The 17676-nt window shown below is 38.5% G+C and overlaps 1 long non-coding RNA gene across 1 annotated transcript; it reads left to right on the forward strand.

The window, feature by feature from the left end:
- Positions 1-14117: 14117 nt before the first annotated feature.
- Positions 14118-15864, forward strand: LOC307013744. Its single transcript, XR_013801042.1, has 3 exons — positions 14118-14167; positions 14632-14704; positions 15104-15864. It is a non-coding gene; the product is annotated as an uncharacterized lncRNA (long non-coding RNA).
- The last annotated feature ends 1812 nt before the right edge of the window (positions 15865-17676 follow it).

The following is a 17676-nucleotide window of genomic DNA, read 5'->3' on the forward strand; positions in this document are numbered from 1 at the left end:
AAGTATTAAACGGCATTTTCCAATTAAGAAGTCCCACAGCAACGACAACATGAAACACCCTTTAATTTACTGAAACGACATGTCGGGAAACCCCCTCAAGGCGGCCCCCATAGCGCGCCGTAAAATGCTGCTTCTTATTTTAAGTTTTGTTGCCTTGCTCTGCTCTGTGGGGGGGGGGGGTCCCAAGGTGGGTAGACCGGCATACGCAACGCTCTGGGGGTCCAACGGCTCCGTGTGTAAGCCCTATAGGCCTATGATCATTTTCTGATTACGATGAAATAGCCCGCCTCCCTCTCCCCACGTCTCCTGCTGCTGCTGGGCTGTCAGAAGAGGGGGAGGAAAAGAGAGGCAGGCACCGTTTATTAAATATTATTATACAGAGAACAGAGTCGTTATCAATTTGTTTTAAAGCTCAATAAATAACAAAGAAGACCTCTGATCGGCACTTTTCTAGTTTTGTACGGAAGATTTAAACTTTAACGGACATGTTGACCTGCGGACATTTTTTTTTTTCACAAACTCTGCCGCACGGTTCCCTCGTCCCTTGGAACAGGCGGAGAGGTGGGTGTTTTTCATCTGCTGGTGGACTACCTGAGAGATATACAGCAGGAAAACACGCCATCCACCGCGGAGAATAAACAGAAGGGCAACCATGGCAACCATGCTCCGGGGTCTTCTTCGCTGCTTTTGGAGTATTTTGTGGCGGCAGCAGCGCCACTTACAGGCCTGGCATAGATGAGAGTAACACCTATTTTCCGGGCAAAATTACGGCCCCGCCCACTTTTGGGGAAAACAACGCTGTCATTTTAATGGCGGTCAATACAAATTCAGAAGTTTTTGCCCATCCGATAAATTTTTTTGAAAACTGTGGATTTTTGGATCTTCAAAGAGCTCGATTACGATGGCCAGTCAGGCAAACAATTACATTCGATCATTGGTAATCGACAATCGGTCTTGATATATGGTTAAATTAAAATCAGTAGGCGAGGCTGTAATTTCTCCAGCTGTTACTCTCATGAGTGAGGCGGAACATAATAGTTTTATCATGCCAAAAAGCTGCTGTGTCGTTTATTGCACCTCAAACATTAAAACAAATCCAGATTTACGTGTTTCTGTACTTCCTCTAAGAAGAAAGGACAGTAACAGAAGATCTCTGTGGCTTCAGGCTCGATCGCCATTCAAATGACAGCCGTTGTTTCCCCCAAAAGTGGGCGGGGCCGTAAAATGACGTAGATGTTATTCTCATCTATGAAAATAAATAGCCTACTGCTATATTTAACCATATATCGAGCCCGATCGTCGATTTCTAATGGCTTAATGCAATTGTTTCCCTGTCTGGCCATTGGAATCGGGCTCTTTGAAGATCCAAAAATCTCCGGTTTTTTTACATTTCTGATCGGATTGGCAAAAACTTCAGAATTTGTATTGACCGCCGTTCAACTGACAGCATTGTTTTCCCCCAAAAGTGGGCGGAGCCGTTATTTTTGCCCGGAAGTGATGCATTTGTTACTCTCATCTATATGTACTACAGCGTTTCCAGCATTTCCAGCGGTCTAGTGTGAACGGACACATTAATGAATCGAATGCGTGTGAACGTAAGACTTTTTTGCGTTTGCGTATGCGTTTTACCGTATGCGTCCTCGTGGGGCCGGGGTCTAAGCCAAATTATATGCGGTCACAGAGATCTGCTATTTTAAAGTAAAGTCAACACATATAGACCCTAAATATAGTCTATATTAAGAACGAGAAAAGTTTTAACATATATATCGTTTTTTGTAAACATATGACAAATGTGTGAGGGTGATGACGTCAGAGCATCGTCCTATGTGCCAGGGCTTAGCCCCGGACAGCCCCAGCCCAATTTAACCCCTGGGTATTTGTGAGGGAGCTCCTACAGTATATGGCATTACCCCGCTGAAGCTCACCAAAGTTGAATATATTTCATAGTTCAAAGTTTTGTCAATTGTTTTGTTTGTTGGTCAAATACTGGTTTCTAATGGTTTCTGAGGAGTTTTACTGGAATGAAAGAGCACAGAGTACAGAAGCAACAAAGCAGCAAACTGCATTAAACCTGACCTTCACAGAGAGGTTGAAGTTCATGTGGAGAGGAGGCTTCAGTAGTCTGTCTGCACTCTGTTTAGTTGTGCTATCTTACAATCAATATAGTAAATGTGAGGTAAAGTGTGTCGCCAACGTAACCGGTTAGAACTCAAAGTTGCGATGAGGTCTTAAAATGTATGGAAAGGGTCTTAAAAAAGATCTTAAAAGGTATTAAATTTGACCTCAGGACTCCTGCATATACCCTGTAAAGTGAACCATGGGCCTTGGGGTAAGTTGAGCCACTTTTTCAATGGAGAAATGAATGAAAACAGGCCAAGTTGATCATAAGAGCTCATTGTAGGCTCCATTTAAAGTTGAATTTACCCTGTGTTTGATTGGTAAGATGTATGAAATTGTATCACCATTTAAAATCAAATCAAATCAAGTTTTATTTATATAGCACATTTATAAACGATTTTTGGTCGAGCCAAAGTGCTATACATATAATAAAAATAGCCTACAGTAGAGAAACTTTACAGCAAATTTGTAGGATTACTTTTCTTGTTTATGTTAAAAAAAATCAATCAATTCAATCGAAATTTATATTAAAAATATTTGAAAAACAAAGCTTGTATTTGGTTTTTTATTTATTGTTTATAGTTACCTTTAAGATTTGTTGTATGCCCAGGTTTGAACAGGTATGCCCAGGTTTGAACAGTGGTTCAATTGACCCCCTGACCTGGATCAATTTACCCCTAACCCGGGGCGAGTTGAGCCTAAGAAGTAATATTTTCACTGCCCTTCATCAAAACAGACGGCGCATGAATGCAGTTTTACGGTAAGTGAAATGTGAGTACTTTATTTATGCGTTGCTTATGTTTTGAATCAGCTAACGTTAATGAATGTTAAGGCTTGGGTTAGTAAGCAAGTGGTAGCTACATCTGTGCTAACGATGCTAATCGTAGCCTCCAAGTTAAAACGTAATGGAGAAGTGTTACGCATTAACCTGTTCAGCACTGAGCCTGTTTTTCAGGTCTCAGGCTCGAAAATGACAATTCTAGAACAAATGACCATAACTACACTTCTAAAAGGGAAACATTTATAATCTTTTTTCTCAAAGTAATGATAAAGCTGTGTAGGAGAGTGTAGGAGAGTCAGAATCAATATAGATGTTTTTTATTTTAAAGAAAATTCAGATTGAACATAGTAAAAAACTGTAAATTATAGTGTCCGTCCAAATATTATTTTGTACTTATAGTGAAAACTACCCTTGGATGATGGTAAGGTAGACTAAAAGCTTTAATAATCCAAAGTACAACATATAATAAGTACCCTGTATCAAGATTGATGCAAAACAAGTGACATTTGACCTTTTTAGTGAGAATTAGCAAAAAAAACTCCACCTCTGAGGTGATTTGGGTGGAAATGGCCGTTTTTACCGTTTCTCTGGAACCCATTGATCGATTTTGGTGATTGACATCTCTTTTTGACCGTTAGAGCCAATAGAATCGAAGGGGAATTTCCAAATACACACACACCTTACCATTGAGAAATGAAAGCTATGCATACACATTTTGCATGAGAGCGAACCTATCTCTCGCTCTGACATCTGGAAACGGAAAAGCAGGTTTATGGACAGAGATGGGGTCGTTACTAAAATAAAGTGATATATTACATATTACTTAAAAAGAATTCCTGTCTATTCTTCGGACGAACTCAAAATAATGGGCATACCTCCACCCCTCGAAAGTTATCGCTGACTCAGCCATGTTTATGCAGCACTGCACATGGAGATGTGGAGGCGCAAGTCGTGCAGATTACGTACATATCAGTGTGATTAAGACTGATTTTATAAAAGTAACGAAGTAACTCGTATCGGGGCAATGTTAGTAACTGTAGTGTGATTACTGAATTATAAAAGTAACGCGTTACACTACTCCGTTAGCCAGGGGCGGTGTGTACTGTAGGCTAGGGAAGGCTAAGCCTTCCCAAATATTTTTGTCACTGCATCCTGGTAAAAATAAAAATATGATATTTGTGTCTTTGACATTAGCGCTGCTATGCAGCCACCTGTGCCCTGTACTACAAACCCAGTTCAACATACCCTGGATATGTTTCAGTTATCTTAACTAACCCTAACAAACGAGATCTCGCTAAGCGGTCCTACGACGCTGGTTATCAACTCCGTAAATCAACCCAAGGTTTCTCTCACCAGCTGAGAGGGCGTTCATGTGAAAGGGGCGGGCTTAGCAACATTTGACCAATCACAAACAGGGACAAGTGTACTGACAGCGCAGTGTCATGCTTCATTAATGAAAAGTAAACTAATATTAGACAAATATGAACTTTAAACATCAATGACTTAAACATATAATCCAGGATACAAGCCACATAGTTGCTGCAAGGTGAATATAGAACAACTGGTTAAAAAATAAATAAACTACACAGTGTTTGAATGCGTACAACAGGTTTATGATATCACTGCTGCCCCATCTAAGACACGAGTAGATCTGACTTTAATTACATTTGAGTTGAGTGTTTCGTCAACCTAATCTATAAATAGTATGTGACAATGTAAGCGTTGCATGGCCAGATACGGATCGAGAAGCTTACTCAGATAAGGAAATATGACATATTATTATGATATGATCGATGATCTGGTTGATGATGTGATATGAATGATAAGTGCGACACGTCGGCGTCTTCTCTGCATTCGGCAGTTTAAACTGTATTTCCTTTATCCTGTAATATGACTTGATAGATTTAAACTCAGCACACTGAGCTCTGATTGGTCAGCAGGCGGTGCTTTCACTGAGTTGATTAATCTCTTTTCTATAGACGCCGGAGGCGGGCAGCGTCAGGTAAAAAAAAAGTTATTTAGCCTTCCCAAACTATGCCGTTACCGACAAAAGTAAGTTACTTTGTAACGCGTTACACCCAACTCTGCTTATGGATTATCAGAAATAATTTCAAAAGGACACAGACACATTGAATTAACCTTCAGCAGCGTTTTTATCATTTTAATGCCATTGAAGACCACTTTTGATCAGACAACAACAAAGGTAAGCCATTTTGCCGTTTTTAGCTACCTAGTGCCACATTTTTTGATGTCTGTTCTTGTTAATATCTTCGCGAGTTCTTATCATAGAGTGATGATGTATGTACCTATCGATTCTGTGTCATCTCACGATGCTAGTTGATATGTTGGATGTGCAGTTAAGATAAGTAATAAGGGTGTTATGAGTGAGTTTCTTTGCAGTAATCCGTTTTTCCGCTCGTGGCTAATTCAGAGGCAGAGCATTTGTGGGTTTTTTAAAAAAAAAAGGAAAAAAAAAAGATCAGTTAGCTGAGTTTCTTCCCGTTAGATGGATATAAAACATTCATAGTTTATTGAATATTAAGATGCCCTCAGACGCTGTTTCCTTCAGACAGTGTTGTGCTAGTTACTGAAAACCAGTAACTAGTTACCATTACTAATTACTTCATTTCAAAAGTAACGCAGTTACTTTACTGATTACTTACACCAAAAAGTAATGCGTTACTGTGAACAGTAACTTTTTAGTTACTTAAAAAAAGGGCTCCCATTAATGACTTTATCCTTCATTTCAGTACTGTTATTGCATTGGAGAATAATACAATCTGTTGATCAACTTGACATGCATTTGCATCACTGAACTCTGCTAAGCAATGTGGTCTATACAAACACAAACACAAAGATATGTTTCAAAGTGCCAATTTATTTCAGGCCAGAACAAACTGACAAAACTTTAGTTGCCTGCAATCTACAGGTCATAGTTGGGTGTAGTCATAATTAACACAACATAGCTGTAAACCTGTTACGGTGGATCTGAACACACTCAACAATAAACACACTAACATTCCCAAGATCAAGGAAGTGTGGCTGGGGCACACACACACACACACACACACACACACACACAGACACACACACACACACACACACACACACACACACACACACACACACACACACACACACACACACACACACACGAGGTAGAATGAGCACCATAGCTACTGTTGTGTTTAGCCCCAAAAAATGCCTTCATATCTCAAATCTAGCAAGCAATGTACAACATAAGCACACAATACAATTTTCCTCAAGGCATTCTGAAATAAATAACTGCATACAAATACAATATGAATATATTATTCAGAATCAAGACAAGGTACAGACAAGACAACCATAAATGCATTAAACAAAAAACATCAGCTCCTCAAAAATGGCTTTTCTGAAACTAATGGAGAGTAAGCTGAATATATTGTTCAGAATCAAAGTGCAAAGATTAAAGTGCTTTCAGCCCCATATAGAGGCAACTGCTGTTGTAGTCCAATAAAATAAGTATAAAAAAAAGTCAGTGTTTTTCCTTTAGTTCAAGTATGAAGTCCAGCAAGCATACAATAAGTGTTGTGGAATATATATAACAGAAATGAAAGTGCTGTTGTGTCACTGTGGCACACACACACAGATAACAAATGTGGGCCTAGTTAATCAAAACAACAAAAAGTGCTTATTGGCAAAGCCCTGAATTACTGTTTGAGTGGAGGATTAGCTTTCGAACCAGTGGTTGTACCTCATGAGAAACAGCTTCTCAAACCTTTGGTCAGACAGCCTGTTCCTCTTTGGAGACAGTACCAGACTTCCCGGACTGAAGAGTCTCTCAACTGGTGCACTGGATGGGGTAGCTGCATTTTGCTTCAGACAAATTGCCTTTATTGTGGGACATTTTTTTAGAATCTCCATGACTGTTTCGGCTGTTTTCAAGTAGGCCATTACCTCAGTTTCCACAGTGCTGAAGGTTTCATCGTCATCCTCAAAGCGAAAAAAGTCCTGCACTTTGTCTTTGAAGGATTCTGAGTCTGGTAGAGTTGTCGGAGACACAGGATTCCTTGCTGGTTGCTGATCAGGGCCTGGGACAAACTTGTGACACTCTGCTGACAGGATTCCCTTGACCATCTCTTTCTTCCTCTGGTCTCTCACCCACCGTAACTTAAACTTGAGAAGTTGCTTTCCAAGACGGATGCAAATTGTTTTTTGATAGCCTTTAAAACATACACACAGTGACACAGACATTAGAATAAGTGAGATTCCCTTTTATATATTCATTTTATTTGTGTACACTACACTTCCATGAAAGCTGCACACCACCAGGTGATTTTGAACTATAGTTATTATGAGTTATTAAATCATTTAACTAAAACTTTATTTAGCCAAAAAAAGTATTACTATTTATTTCTGTTGCACCCTGGAGTAGAGTTTATATATTTCAGTCAGTTTATCAATATGTTCAAGACTTATTGTGTCCCTTAAATAGAATGCCTTGAAAACTACTTTTTGCACATTTCATTCATTTTCTTTGGCTATATTAGTGCTCTCTCTCAGCTAACAATATTAATGACATCTATTCTATAGTTTAAAAAAAAGTATAAACTTCTCCTTTAGTAAACAATTATACCACGTGTGCTGTAATAAAAATGAGTGGTGTCCACTGATTAAATGCAGTCTTTCTGTACAGTGAAGAGGGAAAACCAGATAATTACAAAAGTGTTGATGAATGTTTCTTACCTGAACTATGGCTTCAGGTAGGCCAGTTGCTACAGTCAGACTGTCTTTCATCTCCAGGGTCTTTGACATTATTGTTTCTAGAGTGGGCAGGAGGGTGCCAAAGTAACAGTTCTCCTCTCCTCAACTGTGAGTGGCTTCATTATGGCACAATATTCCTTCAGAAAATGAAGTTCCCTGTCGCTAATATATTTTAGCTGTAAACGATCAGAGATGGCACTCAAGTCAGTCATAGGTATTTCAACAATTCTTGCCACAGCATCATAAAATGAATTCCATCTTGTAGTGCATGGCACAAGCAGCTTTTTGGTGACCACGTCACACTGTCTCTGAGGCCACTGTGGACCTGCTTGCCTTATTCCACAGTGCCGTGCACTTAGCTTTGGACATACCTGGAGAAGGAAGAAATGGGTCTTCGGAATGATGGGAGTTAAAGACAAAAGGCGGAGACTAGTGTTGAAACTAGTGGAGAAACGATGTAAACATTTATAAATAAAGCACATACTTTTAAAAGACTTAAAATTGCCAAAACTCAAGAAATTGTGTTTTTCAAGGATGGTACAGTGGTGGTATGAATTTGGCTTTCTGTCAAACACCTTGATAGCTCTCTTGTACAGCTGTTCTATGGGTTTCAGTTTTGTGGCAGAAGCAAACGACCAGTTTGTAAAACAGTATTCAATGTGGGATAGAATCATGCAGTGGAGGTATGACTTTGCAGCATTGACAGTTATGAAAGGTCTGATTTGTTTAACATTTTGCAAGTTGAATTTAACGGTATTGGATACTTTCTTGATATGTTTCTTAAAAGTCAAGTTCGAGTCCAGTATGACTCCAAGATACTTGAAGTGGGAGACTAGTTACTATTTCTGCTCCGTTAAAAAATACTTTGGATCCTTCGATTTTGACTAGTCGTTTACTGACTGACTTGTTTACAGAACATCATGGATACTGTTTATTTTTACGTTTAACTGTAAGCAAATGTGGTTCAGCACAAGATGTCATTATTTCAGTCTTTTTTCCCATGTACAAAGATGACCGCATCATCGGCATACATTTGCACATCCAACTCAGAACATACATTAGGCAAGTCATTAATAAATGGTGATGTGTTTCACACTTTACAATAAGGCTCCCTTTTACCAATTATAAATGGTAGAAACTCATTCATAAATGGTCATAAGAGATGCCAAGAAACATCAAGATGGATGGGGGGAGAATCAACTCGGTGAACAACAGATACCAAGGATGCTGGCTGATGAAGAAGATGAGGTAATCTAAGTAGCCAATATAAGGTTTAGCAGGACAGATACATGTGGGCTCACTATTTGGCAAGCAACCGGTCACAGTTGCCCTGTTTATCCCATGTCTTATAAAAGATTATTAATGATTTATAAAGTGTTCACAACCTAATTAATAAATGAATTACAAACTATTTGTCTTATTGTAAAGTGGTACCCTTTTAGAATACAGTTAGCGTTAGGCTTTTTCCTCTAATGACTAAGCTTACAATATGTTACTGCCAAGATGGTAACCCTTAGTTTCCAAAAACTCTAGGGAGATGGTTATTGGTTAAAATGTGTCCATAAATGGCTAACACTCGGAAAGGTCGTTGAGCAGTGAGTCTCATGGGTTTACTGTCTAGACAAAACCTTAAAATCCTGGCTATTGCATTATAATTTCTACCTGTAATATGATCATTGGCAATGTTTTTTTTCGAGAAGTACTTTCTTGTTCACTCATAACATGTACAGTTAGTCGATCGATGTGGTCGGTGGTTGTACGACTTAAACACGGGCTCTTGAGGATCATGTCCAGTGTGATTTAACTTCAGGCTCCTCAACCTGTTTCTTTTTTTTTAGACTGCACAACAGTGGTCAGACAGACAGAGGTTGTATTAGGACAGTTTAGAAACTACTTCAGCTACCTTTCCAGTTTTTACCTTTTTGTCATGTCGAGCTAACCTCCATCCACTATAAATGTGAATGATTTGTTATATTACAGTACTCTAACAAGTCTATAACATGATATAACAAGACCATAACACTAACACCTATGTGTCATAATGACTTTTCCGCACAACAACAAGACATGTTCTCTCAGGGATCTCCTGTCGCCTGCAGGTTAATTATTTCTTTATCATAAAGGTCAGAGTGGAACCGGGTTCAGGTCTGGACACGTTTAATCCCCTCCATCACAGACTGAACCTGACAGAACTGTTCAGGGAAATCATACAAAAATACACTGAATTGGAAGATAATAGTGAGAATGTGTATAGGAGTCAGGTGGATGGCTATCTTATCCACAGTAGATCAAATAGTTTTGTGAAACTTGTTCCTTTGAAATACATGAATTGACTGATTTCCCCTTTACAACTAACATACAGCTCTTACAGGTCAGCACTCTTACTCTCTGTGTCTGCAGTGTTAGGTCAGAATATGATCACATAAGCCTGACCTAGTTGTGTGTTATCATAGGAGTTCTCCCTATAGTGCACCTGAAGAACAACCGACAGTTACACAGTAATGTAAAGAAAACACACTTTGAGCCCTGGGTACGGCGGAACTTATTAAACATTTAAATTAGTTTTAGTTTGACCCTCACTTTAACTAAGAGGAATTCCAAGCCAGAAAATACTCCAAAATTCAGCATGACTGATACTGTAAATATTAATTGCACAGTCCATTCAGAAAACGCCATTTCAGGAGGTAAGCCTTGACTAAGATCTATTGTGTCATAAAATAGAAGACTATGCACACTGTAGGAGAGAGATTACCTGCTTTTAAGGACAAGACCTTGTCTTCCAAAACTACAGTGGTAATGGAAGTAGAATGAAATGGAGTTTGATTTGTGAGCCTTGTTACAGATAACACAGCAGCTTGTAATTGCCATGGAAAGCCATTTCAGCTGAGTGGAGAACTGGCCTGTCTAACTGGCTGTGCTCGTAAATCATCACGTATATTTTGCATAGACATGTCAGCCCAGAAAACATCAACATCATGGGTTCGGGTTCTCAAACTCACGATCAGTGATACTTAAGTTTTGATCGACCTACATACCCAGAAATAAATAAGGTGAACATCATTTAACTGCAAAGTCCTCGTTAAAACTTCACTATACATAACTGAAAAATAAAAGGTTGCGAAAATTACTATGTGTAACTCAAAAAGTGACAAATCCACAGTAAATTGTCTTCTGAGTCTGCAGTTTTCTCAGTTCTCTTTGCATTTTATTGGCTTGGATTTTACGGCCTGAAACTTTACTGTTTTGGTTTAGTCCAGGTCAGAAGCCCGAAGTGACTGACAGGAATCTTAAAAAGTGGTTTATTAAAATAAAATTATCCTTTATAAAGGGGTCTTAGCAACCACAGTTGTTTTGCTCAATGTGTTTAAGCTATACTTGACAATAAAATGTTTGGCTGATATACATATTCCTCAGTTTTCATTTTTGGGACAGCGCTTATTTCTGTACAAAGGGGCACAAGGCATATGCGTGCTATGCTGAGCAGACGATATACCAACCCTAACCAATTATTGCAAACCACAAACGAAGGGACGCAAAAGGGAAATGAGGGGACCGCCAAGAAGAGACAGAGCACTGCTACACCCTGTTTTCAGAAAAAAAAAAGCTGAACCGATAGCATAGCCAGGAACATAATAATATGCCTTTCGCATAATTAAGTGCCATTAATCCTTAAGTTTAGAGAAAGTCAGAAAAAGCAGAGAAGCAAAGCATGTTTTGGTCTGTTTAATCATACAGAAAACAACACATTTAAAGTAACGCCCTTTTTTTGTATGCAAACTCTTTATATCTGTTAAACTGAGCCTGATTCGATTTGCATCAGTGTAGCAGTTAACTTTAGTTCTACAAAAAGTGCCTAATTACCAGAAACACTACAACATTACTGGCCTAAACTACAAAATGCCATGCCTTAGGCAACATCGGTAACACACGGACAGTAGCTTATTAAACAAATAACCATCAACCTACACTCTAAAAACTAAAACGATGATGTACTCAATTTATTGGTGAAACATTGATTATATAAATGTATGTTACATTTACTTATTTTTTTAACTGTATTAACCCTTTACTCCAGGAGTGCTTTACCTGAGGGCAATACATCTAATAAAACCAAATGATAAACATAAAGCAATTGTACATATGACACATTTATTGTTCAAATTTGACCATACCACATGACATTAAGTCTCAACCTGGTTTACTTTGCAAATTATATTTGTTAGAATTAGGGGCTGTTCTTGACAAAATAAATTCTTATTCGACTAACACTCATACAAATTTGATGACTAATCGATTACTCGATTTAATCAACAGATTATTCACAAAGAATTACACAAAAACACGTGTTTGTGAAACACTCACACGCACGCACGCGCACACGCACACGCACACGCACACGCACACGCACACGCACACACACACACACAACTGAAACCAAAATCATTTACAAACATATGTAAAAATCTCTCATATACACATGTGAAACGCTCTCCCGCACACATCTGAAATCCAAAGTTATTCACGTATACATGTGAAACGCACTCATATATACACACCTGAAATGCTCTCACACACACATGAAACGCACTCATATACACATGTGAAACGCACTCACACACACATGTGAACCGCTCTCACAAACACATGAAACGCTCTCATATACACATGAAATGCAATTTCAGTATGTTGTGTGAGGGATTTCAGTTGAAACGGAATATTTATGTACAGAGTATTTTTGTTGGGTAATCTATGGTAGGGCTAACCCATACAGTGGTGGGGCTCAAGTCAGTATTTGCAATGTAATTACACACACGCTATATATCGCCCCCCTTGACAGTGAAACGCCATGCGTGAGGTTTACAGTAGATTATTTCCCTGTCTCCTTTTTTCAGCAAAATGACATTGAGAGCAACAGGTGTGAGTTAAACCAGTGGTTCTCAACTGCTCTGCTTCAGGACCCACTTTTTTCCTTTCTCAATAAATCGCGACCCAAAGATATGATACCAAAAAAAGTGCAGTAATATATGCTTCTCAGCATCCACTTTTAAGTAAAGTGAAGTACAGTGCATACATTTTCAGTAAATGTAGTCCATGGGAATAAACCCACATCTTCAACATTGTTTGAGCCATGCAAGTCTGCAGATGATATCCCTTCACAGAACTACATGCTTTTTAAACAAGTTTAAACTGATGATGGCCATCAAGTTTCTAGAATCAAAATTGAACTGTATGAATTAAAAAAGGCACATTTGTCTTGTAGTAAATAAAAAGGGCGACATGGAGCCAATCCTGCAATTTTGCCACAGGTGAAAGAGTTGACATGCTGAAAACCCAACCCCCCGCAGGGGATTTTTTTGAAATACTGACATAAAATACACATTCTAGTATTCTCTTGAGAAGAAAAAAAAAATCTATTACTACACGACATATTTAAAAAAATGAATACCATTTTAGTTCGTTGTTACTTTGTTCTGAAAGCTGAACCCGCTGCTCCTCACAGAGAGAAGAGGGAAGAGGCTGTGTGAATTACTTTACATTGTGGGTAAGGGTGGATAGCCCCCATTGTTCTGTGTGTCAAAATGAAAGACAGCCCACACACCGAAACCATCATCAAACCGTGGGGTCTTATTTCATTACGTGTTGATTTCTATCAACATGTAATGTTGTATCGATGTATAGAGATGTACTACAGCAAAAGTATTCTCCGTCAGGACTTCCTGTAACAACACCACGCCGTTATCGTGATTCTGATTGGCCAGAAGACATTATCAAAGATGTTCTATTAAGAAGACGATCACTACTTGACAAAGGTTTTTAAAAGCGTTTCTAGTTGGCTGACTTTTTTTTTTGCTTACTTTAACATCATTTTTCAAGGTGGGGCTAAGCCATTTATTGGTATGGCTGTAGCCTACCAGCATACCCTGGAGCCGCCACTACATCTCAGTTGAAAAGGAAGTCGTTCTAAAAAAACAGCGAAGAAGCGCAAATTTAAAAAAAGCGAACACAATATTTTGTCCTTTTGCGATTGTTCCATCATTTATGCACAAAGCTTAACTGAGACAGCAGCGTTGTTAAACAATATCCTGGCCTCAACACCATGGACGGTCAGCTATCGTCCCTCTTCCCGTCCTGCGGCGGGCAACGGCCCAAGCCCCCAGGAAGTGCGCCGGACTCAGATGAAAATATTCGTGCTGGCCAAACGGCGGTACTACACTTCCGTTTGGTTGCCAGGCCCGGAAACACTTTTTCCCATTGACTTACATGGGGAAAGAATGGTCTGTAAATCGTTGGATAATTTTTTTGAAACTAAATAAACTACCCAGTATGAACACTTGTATAGCCCTTATTAAAAACATTCGTTCCTCAAGTTGTAAAAATGTGCTAATAACGTTATTCTGAGAGTTATTTCCCTCTGCATTATGAACGCGCATCTAACCCACGGGAGCGCGCCGCCCGGCACGTTCATGTGATGTGACGTGTCACATCACATGAATCAACAACTTTGACAGTTTGCTCCAAAAGGTAAGAGACGGAAACATATTGATTTTGTAACCTGCCTCCTTAATGTCTGTATGTAATGTAACATGTTCTCATATAAAATAGTAAAATAAGCTAAACTACTCAACAGCAAGCGCAACTGTGGCTAAGCTAATGTTGGGTGTTTGCTCAGTAGTTTTCCATACTTTTCATAGTTAACCAAAATGCTAGAAATGTATGCATGCCAGCAGTTCTGCAATGTTGACTCTGTATGCATTAGCTAACTTTCTAGAAACCAGACTTTGAATTTATAATTCGTTTTATATTTATTTTTTTATTTAAAATCTATAAATTTGAGATGAAAAAACTAAAAATGACATATCTTTGTCACAACAAATGTCCAATGCAATGTCCCTACCATTGTAAATGACGATGCATACAGAATCTTCAAGAACACATATTATTTTTAAAGAGGCGTGAAGAGCTAATCATTTGTACTTTATTTATAGATGGCAGAAATAGCCGGATCAACATCCAACCCACTCCTGAAGGAGAGTGGGTAGCCCGCCATACTTGGACAAGGTGCTGTATAGTTCTTAAAAGCATTTGTATTCATTTTGTTTCAGTAATTTGTTGATTGCATACCCTTTAATTTCATATACTTATTTTTACATCTGATAAGTGAAATCAGTTGATTGTGACCTTATCACAAAAAGTCAGTGACTTAATACATCCTGCTTTGTAATAATGCATGCAATCGTCATAAGTCATGCATTAATTAATGTAATATTAATATATCATCTTAATCCTTATAACATTTCATCATCACTCTATATACAATTATAGAGTTATATGTAATATAATATAAACATTAAACTTGTGTATTCTTCCTAAAACAATATGACAACTCACCTTTTTCTAAAAGATGATCACCAGTAACCACTTTTTTTTTCCTTTTTCAATATATTTTATTAAATCTAGGTCCCAATGTGTGGATAATAGGGAGCAGCTACGTTAGACGTGGGGAAGAAAGAGCCAGACACACCATGGGAAGCAACCTGGGTCTCAATTGCCGTGTGTGGTGGTTTGGCAAGGGTGGTCTGAGGTGGAGGAACCTTCTTCCCTTTTTCTATCAGTCCTTGAGAGGAAGAACAGTCCCGGATGTCCTGCTCATCCACTGTGGCGGCAACGACCTTGGCAACATCAAAGGTGTGGAGCTTATCACAGCGATGAAGCAGGATTTTGGATTCTAGCCTCAACAGGATATGTATATTTAACAAAAATAACTTACGGTGGAGAGAGTCAGCTGCTTCAGGTTCCTCGGGGTCCATCACGGACACGGCTGCATCACGGCCTGGTACGGCAGCTGCACCGCCCTCAATCGTAAGGCTTTACAGAGGGTGGTGAAAACTGCACAGAACATCACCAGGACGGAGCTGCCATCCATGGAGGACCTTTACTCCCAGTGGCTCAGGAAGAAAGCCCTCAGTTTATGTTTATGTTAGAAATATTTTGGCACATTTGTTCCTATTGCAGGATATTTAAGTTTCCCATGTACTTTTTAAATTAATAATAGTATGTTCATCTTGATGTTTAACTTGTAATATTTTAATCATCTTAGTTAGAAATGCTGTTTCCACCCCAACCTCTGCTGCTGAATGATTTTATATATTGTTACTGAAAGTGCTTGTCTTTGACATTATAATGATTACACCAGAAAGTCACTCTGTGAGATTTATTTGTTCACATTTTTCCCAGCCACAAGATGATTTAATTCATTGGAGGCCTCAAAGCTGGGTGAAGTTATTGATGCACGGATCAATACAATCCTTGACAACAGCATTCCACTATGGTTGGGGATGTCTGTAAAAAAAGGAGAAATAATCTTAAACAAAACAAGTGTCTCACTATAGGGAAACAAACTGACAAAAACATATCAATTAGATCAGAATCAGAATACATTTACATTGTTACAGCAGAAAAGAGTCTAAGACAGCCTAATGTTAATTAAAGTATGCATACAAATAAGTATTAAAGATTAAAAACAAGAAATTATAATAAAAAAAGTTACACATTTTACAAAATACACATCCTGTAAATGTTTGGAGGGTTTAGCAGCCAGCTATATTACACAGTTTTAGTGGCATATACATGGTTGGTATTTAACAACAAGGGGTGTTGTACTGTGATATTGGTATTTATGGAAACATTGTACACCTTTCCTTCAAGTATTATACGTTTTAGTTACTTGTTGGGTACTTAACATGCATAATCACAGTTACTATCGTTTTACTCCATCACATTTCAAAGAGAAATAGGCTATTGTTATTTTAACTCCACCACAGTAATCCATCATCAGCTTTACCTTTTAAATAAAGATTTGAATCACAATTGATCATAATTCAAAATACATATATTTCAAGTGGTTTCACGTACCACACAAATATCATGCTAAATTCAGCTCTGTTACTTGGATATCACTAGATCCTGTTACATCAGCGTAATATAAAAGTACATAACGATTGATGTCTACCATAGACTGTATATATAAAGATGTCTACATTAGCATAATTACTAGCTAGCCGCTAGCTGCTAACTGCCACCTCGTTAATATCAAACTCCATCATATAACAATCCAGTGCCATACTGTCATGAACGTGCGGTGCTGTTACGTGTACGCAAATTCACGTGCTTGATGTGAACGAGCATTTTGGGGGCATGGGTTGCGTTCCAATAGCCCATTTAGCTTAGGAACCTTCCTAACCAAGTGAAATGACCCGGAAGTACGTCAGTGGCAGCCATGTTAAGTGCCGTTCCAATTCTCCAAATGAAAGGAAAGGAGGTTTCAAGCTTCCTTTATAACCTCCTTTAGCTTAGGAACCACTGGACCTCCCTTGCCGAAAGGAAAGGAGAAAATGCTGCCCCACAATGCCTTGCAGTCGCAGCATTTGCGTCACACAACAGTAGGCCGTTCGCGGAAACAAACGATTATGACGGAGAAATTATATCATGAAAATTACGGTGCTTATTAAGCATTTTAAAACGTATGTGGTAAGTTGCCAAAGTGCTTTGTTTTGAACGTTCATCAGTATTATAATCAAAAAGAGAGATATGAACGTTAGTTTTTACTGAAATGATCAAATAAAGTTAACATTTCACTGAGCTGTGTGGGGTTTGTTCAACTTTTAAAAGATGTTTGAATGATGATGTACACAGTGATAGGTGTTAAGGACTAACGTTTATAATAAATACATTTGTATTGATTTTAAGATATTTTCATACAATCATACGTATTGGGATCATTTGTATTAATGTGGAGTGGAGGGAGAGGGAGACGAGCATAAGTTTCACTTTCTTTTTTTATTTCAATTACAACTTTGGTCATGAAGAATATGTTTCTCTGTTGTCCACGTTCATAAAGCATAAAACAACAGCATCAGAGCACGGTGCAGAGTCTCTAGATGAGTGCCTCGTTCTTATTAAACATCCATGTAGTCCGTTGTATAGAAGACTGTAGTTTCCATAGTTTCACCACAGCAGCAGACGCACACAAT

Source organism: Notothenia rossii (assembly GCF_949606895.1).
Source record: "Notothenia rossii genome assembly, chromosome: 7".
NCBI classification, from domain to species: Eukaryota; Metazoa; Chordata; class Actinopteri; order Perciformes; family Nototheniidae; genus Notothenia; species Notothenia rossii.